This window comes from Psammomys obesus, unplaced genomic scaffold (assembly GCF_907164565.1).
Source record: "Psammomys obesus unplaced genomic scaffold, mPsaObe1.curated_primary_1811, whole genome shotgun sequence".
NCBI classification, from domain to species: domain Eukaryota; kingdom Metazoa; phylum Chordata; class Mammalia; order Rodentia; family Muridae; genus Psammomys; species Psammomys obesus.
Window position 1 is genome coordinate 13,032,789 of NW_026596064.1, and position 6,790 is coordinate 13,039,578.

A 6,790-nucleotide genomic window follows, 5' to 3' on the forward strand; every position below is an offset into this window, starting at 1 on the left:
TATTAAGATATCTCAATAAATCAAAACAATAGCAATAGATTGTAATCGGATAGCCTTGTGAGTGTGGCAACAGGTTGGTATTTCCGGGTGCTATGTCTATTAATAGAAAAATGGGTTGTATACCTCACAGCGAGGTTCAGGGGCCAGGCCTTCCCGTCCCTATACGCAATTTCCCGTTGCTTGTGTGGGCAAAGGGAGGTGGCAATCCGCCAGTGATCAAGCATGGTAGGAATCAGTTGACTCAGGGAGGCTAAAGCTGGAAATGACGTATCGCTCAGCCCCCCACTCCCTTCTACGGGAAAGGAAACTGAAAATCGGGGAGGTGGGATGATTTCCTGAGGTTATGTGGCCTGTTTGTAGAGGGATTCTAAGGAGACCCAGGGTCTACATGCCCAGTGTTTTGCACTATCCCCGGTATGCGTCATTTCTGAAAGTATGTGCCTAGAGAACACGAGAGTTAGTGTCCAGGAGGAAGCTGAAACAGCTCAGCATGGCTGATGGAGGGAGCCAAGCTCCACAACCCGTGCAGAAGCTCCTGGCAGTTCTTTGTTTGCTCGTTTGTTCATTTTGTTCTGGTGTGGTTTTCGAGACAGGGTTTCTCTGTGTAGCCTTGGCTGCCCTGGACTCGTTTTGTAGACCAGGCTGGCCTCAAAGTCACAAAGTCCTCCTGCCTCTGCCTCAGCCTCCCTGAGGGCTGGGGTTACAGGTGTGAGCCACCCATGCTGGGCGTTCCTGGTGATTCTTGAGAAAGCCGGCCTGGAGACTAGGCAGATGTCTGGATGGCGGTGCGGTGCGGTGCGGTGCGGTGTGGTGTGGTGCGGTGCGGCCTGTGTGGTGTAGAAAGCACAACCCTAGAAACCTGAGATTAGTTCCCGTTTTGTCATACTCCATGTCGTCACTGAAAGCTCCTTGACCCTGATGCCTGCGCACAGAACTGACCTCTCAGAGTTCACTTACACGACAGGCAGCATGATGTTCACCCCAGCAACCGGAAATCACTCTAGAGGATGGTCTGGGGCCTCTCTTGGAAGCCCGGTGCTCAGTCCATTCTAGAAGATACGGCGACCTCTCGCTTCTCCGCCAGTCTTCAAGGGACAGGCTCACACTAGAGCCGCGGTTCTCCACCTTCCTGAGGCTTCGGCCCTTTAACACAGCTCCTCATGTCGTGGTGACCCTCCCTCACCGTAAAATTATCTCCGTTGCTACTCCACAACTGAAATTGTCCTGTTTTGAGTTGTAATGTAAATATCTTGTGTTTTCCTACGGTCTCGAACAACTTCTGTGAAAGGCAGTTCGACCCAAAGGGATTTCGACCCACAGTTTGAAAACTACTGCTTTACCAAGAGCCTGGCTCCTAATGTCCCCTGGTGCCTCACCCAAAAAGGCCAGTCTCAGAAAGGGCAAGTGGAGTGATAAAAGCGTACTGTGTGGCCAGACAGCGAGCTGTTCTCCTCTTATCTGTTCAGTTAGAGGCCCACACAGGAGACGAGGCCAAGAAACTGCTCTTAACTGCCGTGCAAGGACCCACTCCCCCTGTGGGAAAAATTTCAAGGTTCCCAGTAAACACTTAAAACTGTTCTCCATTAAAACTTTTATATTAGTGGCCTGGCTCAGTGAGTGATTAACCGGCTCCCAACTATCCATAACTCCAGTTTCCATAACCCAACACCCTTTTCTGCACCCCTGGGGCACCAGGCACCCAGGTGGTTGCACAGCCACACAGGCAGATAAAAACGCTCGTGCACGCAAGCAGAATAAATAAGTCTGGAAGAAAAATGTTTTGGTCAACTCTTACCGGGCCAATACTTTGTCACTCTACACTGCAGCCTCCGGCCCCTCGTTCCTGGCACAGCAGAGGGTGGTGAGACGGGAGTATCTGAGCTGCTGTGTGGGTGCTGGGGATTGAACCTGGGTCCTCCAGAAGAGCAGACAGTGCTCTTAACCACTAAGCTATCTCTCCAGATTTAGTTTTTTGTGAAACAGGGTCTCAGTGCATGGCCCTGACTGGCCTTGAGCTCACAACAGAAATGCCTCTGCCTCTGTTTCTAGAGTGCTGGGATTAATGGCATGTGCTGCTATGTCTGACTGACCTCAGGATTCTTGACGAACTATGCATCATCTCTCCACGCCATTACATAACACTTTGCTTGACATTCACTTGCATTCTTAAAGATCTAAACAAGTTTCCTTGTGATTTTTTAAAATATTTTGGTGTGTGGATGCGTGTGTGTGTGTGTGTGTGTGTGTGTACATGTGTGTGCATGCACATCACAGCACGTGTGTGGAGGTCAGAGGACAACTTGCAGGAGTCCTCTTCTTCCACCCGTTGGGTCCCAGGAATCAAATTCAGCTCACCAAGCATGGCGGCAATTTCCTTTTTCCGCTGAGCCATCTTACTGGTCCCATGAATTACTTTTAAAGCTTGGGTCCAGGCGAGTTCTCTTCTCTGTGATTGTGAATTTGATTGTGGGGCGCTGTTTCTAACATGGACTCTATCGCCTGCTTTTGGATCACTTCACCCTGGCAGCACTGCCTTGCCTGGCCTCAGGGGATGAGGGTATGTTCAGTCCTGATGTGTGACTTGAAGTGCTGGGGAGGGTTGATATGGGGGGGACGGGGCTCCCCTTTTTCTAGGGGAAGAAGGAGAAGGGAAGGGGGAAGGAGGTGAAAAGGGGAGACCAGGAGGAAAGGAGGGAGGGGCACCCTCGGTATGTAAAGTGAATAAACTGAAATTTAGGAACAAAGAAAACTACTTTTCTTGGTTATAGATAGAAAGCAATTATAAAATAAAAACAGTAAGAATAAAACGTTTATTCTAGGTGGTCATCTTTGACTGCCAAAGGTCCCACCTGAGGCCGGATCGCTCTCTTAGGAGGGAGATACGCTCACATTCAAGAACAGCTGAAGCTGGGCGATGGTGGTGCACGCCTTTAATCCCAGCACTTGGGAGGCAGAGGCAGATGGATCTCTGTGAGTTCGAGGCCAGCCTGGTCTACAGAGTAAGTTCCAGGACAGCCAGCTCTACACAAAGAAACCCTGCCTCAGAGAGAACAACTGAAGATCAACTTAATGAACCACAGATTTTCTCCTTGTGTAATCAGAAAAACTGAAATACAATCAGAAGCGCGCGCGCGCGCGCGCGCACACACACACACACACACACACACACACACACACACACACACACCGTGATGAGCCCTGATCATCAAACCTGTCTGGGGCCTGAAACATAGAGCAAGCCTACAGGTCAGGGATGGCACTGGACGGGGGAAAGTGGACAGGAGCAAACCAGAATTCCTTCAAGCCCTGAAAGCATAGGCGGACTTCCATCTGTGGTTTTCAATTTCTCTCCAGGGTCGGGCTGCACCCTGATGTCAGGTTTTCATCCCTGGAACCTCTCACTTCCCGTACACCTCTGGTCTCGAGGAGACGCCTTTTTTTTTTTTTTTTTTTAATCTCAGTCAAGCTTCTCATAATTTCAGTTGGCAAGTGGAAGAGGAAGTAGGGAAAAGTCAAATTGCTTCCTGGGGGGAGCCCCTTTATGGAACTTCTAGAAAGTTCCATCCTAGAAGATAGATAACACAAGCAATTCAACCATGCGTTGAACTGTTCATGATGTGATAAAAACAAAATATTAAGAGCTGACTAACCCTGTGGGGTGAACAGGTAAACTTTACAAGCTAACACGCTGCCCCTCTGGAGGGCCAAAGAATCTGTGGACGCATAGCCAGTGAATAAACCCCACATACCCCAGGTATGGTAGATCACACCTGTGGGTTTGGGGCTAGCCTGGGCTACAGAAGGGGTTCCACACTCACCTGGGCTGCCCAGTAAGCTCCTGTCTCTCAACAAGATGAAGCAAAGCAAAACAAAACCCCTACAGGCTGGTCTCTGAATCTCCCTCTAACCCTGTTAATCCCATGTAAGGAGACAAAGCCACTGAGGAACAAGCTTAACTTGCCCAGCTGCGCCCCAAACTGTGGCCAGTGACCGCGTTTTCTCCGCCACATTCTTTCCGAACGCTGCTCCAGTGCGATTGACACTGCCCTCCTCCCTCTGAGGGCAAGGCTGTTTCCTCACAGAGCAAGGCTGTTTTTATGGGGGTTGGGGATTTTGCTCCCTGTAGAGTGTTGGCCAAGCAAAGAGAAGGTTCTGGGTTCAAGTCCCAGCCTAGGGGTGAAGGTTGGCGGGGCAAGGGGGGAACTATGGCTAATTTATATTATTCTTTAATTCTCTTTAATCTGCTGCTGCGTGGTTTTTCATGAAAAGAAAGTGGGCAGAGCTGTGTCTCAAGCCCTGGGTGGAGACATTTCCAAAGGACCAGGAAGAGCGGTTTGTCTAGCAGGCCGCTGACTGGCAAAACAGTCCTCACCCATAAAAGTTAACCCAGGGACAAGTAGGACGGACCAGGGTGGTAGAGAGGCTTGTGGCCAAAACTCTCAACCTGAGTTTGATCCCTGAAAGGAGAGAACCAGCTCTCAAAAGTTGTCCTCCGGGTTTGTGCCCTCTTCCCCTCCCACTAATAAATGTAACTATAAAAACTAGTTGATCTAAGTGGGCTTAGTTTATAGTCCCAGAAATCTAAAGACAGAGGCAGAAGCACTGAAAGGTTAAAACCAGTGGTTTATATAACAAGTTCCAGGCCAGTGAGGGTTACATGGTAACACACACACACACATAGACACACACACACACACACAGGAAAATATAATTGGATTTTATTTTTCTTTTGGCATTTGCATGCCTTTCAAATTTGAGAAAAGTTAGCTATTTCTCCCACCTGTTAGCTATTACTCCCCCTTCTGGAGTACAAATGAGCCAAGTGCTCAGGAAGACCACTGCCCCAGCTCCTGGCTTTCCTCGCTTTGCATTCCTGCTCCCTACACCCAAAACAAACCCTGTGGCGTTTACCCACCCATTCGTTCATTTTCATAAATATTTACTGAGCAAGTTCTATCTGCCAGCTGTCCCAAGAGAGGACGGCGGGGTGAGGGGTGGACAGGGCAGGGGCCACAGTCGACTAAACCAATAAAGAGAAAAGGCTGCTGGATAGAGTCCACTGGGTAGAGCTGATCCTTGAGATAAAGTGACAAAGAGGACATCTCCTGCTATTGTCCTGATGTCTTACGGCTGCAGCAGGCTAAAGTTCACCCTGCTACCTGGGAGGCTTTTCAGGGTCAGGCCCAGTCTGCTGTGACATCATGTTCGCTAAGCCACATGGCTCTACTGATGTGCCCAAGAATCCAGGCCTTTGAACCGGCTGTTGCCTCAGCCTGGAAGGCTCTGTTTCTCCCCAGGCCTCTGAGCATCGGGTCTAGAGCGCCACCAGCCACCAGCCCTACACGGAGAAGACCCTGGCAACTTCTCCGTGTAGGGCTGCACCTCCTGCCCCGTGAGGCAGCATCCTGCTGCTGTTGTTTTTAGTTCCTCGCAGCGCTTAGCACTCGCTGGTGTTCTGCTGGCCCCCACTACATGTCAGCTCACGGAAGCTCCAGGGAGGCAACCGTCTCGCTGTCTTGTTCAATGCTCCGTCTTGTACAGAGATGCTTTCAGCGCCTGCTGGGAGCCAGGCATGTGGTCCACGGGTGCAATCCCAGCACCTAAGCACTAATGACAGGAGGATGAGGAGGTCATGGCCGGCTGCAAGAAACCATACACACACACACACACACACACACACACACACACACACACACACACACACACGGTGGGGGAAGAGGGTAGAATCTTTGCTGGCCACCCCTGAAGAACAGTTCTGCCTTGCAGGTAATTATAGATAATATACCTCCCTCCTGTCAGCTGACTCTGTGACCAGGTCACATACACATAACATCTTTTCTGTAGACAAGCTAACCCTGTACTCTTGGTTTATAGAGGAAATAATTAGGATATAGAAAGGTTGTGCTAACAAATACCATCTCTTTGTCCAGTCTGGGTTTTCCTTATATGAGAAGACAGACAGTGCATCAGAGTAAAATACCAGCTTTGTTCCGCTGCTTCTTTTGAGCTGCTATCATCCAGCCATCAGAAGGCTGGGACAGAGGAAACATCCAGGCCAGCCTGGGCGACACAGTAAAAAGCAAAACAATACATCAAAAACAAATAAGTAAATAAAGACATAAAGAGGAGCTGGGGGCACAGGAGATGGCTCAGTGGGGAAAGCCCTTGCCATAGAACCCATGTAAAAACTAGGAGGCACTGTGGCTGCCTCTAACCCCAGCTCTGGGGAGAGAGAGAGACGGCGGGGGGGATGCCCCTCTCCCCACCATCTGTCTAGCTAGACTAAACCAGAATTGGCAAACTCTGGGTTCAGTGAGAGAAACGGCCTCAACAAATAAAGAGGAGACTGATCAAGAACGACATCTCTGGCCTCCAAAGCTGGGTTTACAGGCATGTTGGGGGTTTAAACTCAGATTCTTTTTTTTTTTAATTTATTTATTTTTAATTTATGCACATTGGTGTATGACTGGATATATGTCTATGTGAGGGTATCAGATCCCCTGGAACGAGAGTTACAGACAGTTGTGAGCTGCCATGTGGTTGCTGGGAATTGAACTCCGGTCCTCGGCAAGAGCAGTCAGTGCTCTTAACCACTGAGCCATCTCTCCAGCCCTAAACTCAGATTCTTACACTTGCTACATAGTAAGTAAGACCCTATCTCATACATACATACATACATACATACATACATACATACATACATATAGATGGATAAAGAGATAGATAGATGAATAGATGATAGATAGATAGATAGATAGATAGATAGATAGATAGATAGATAGATAGATAG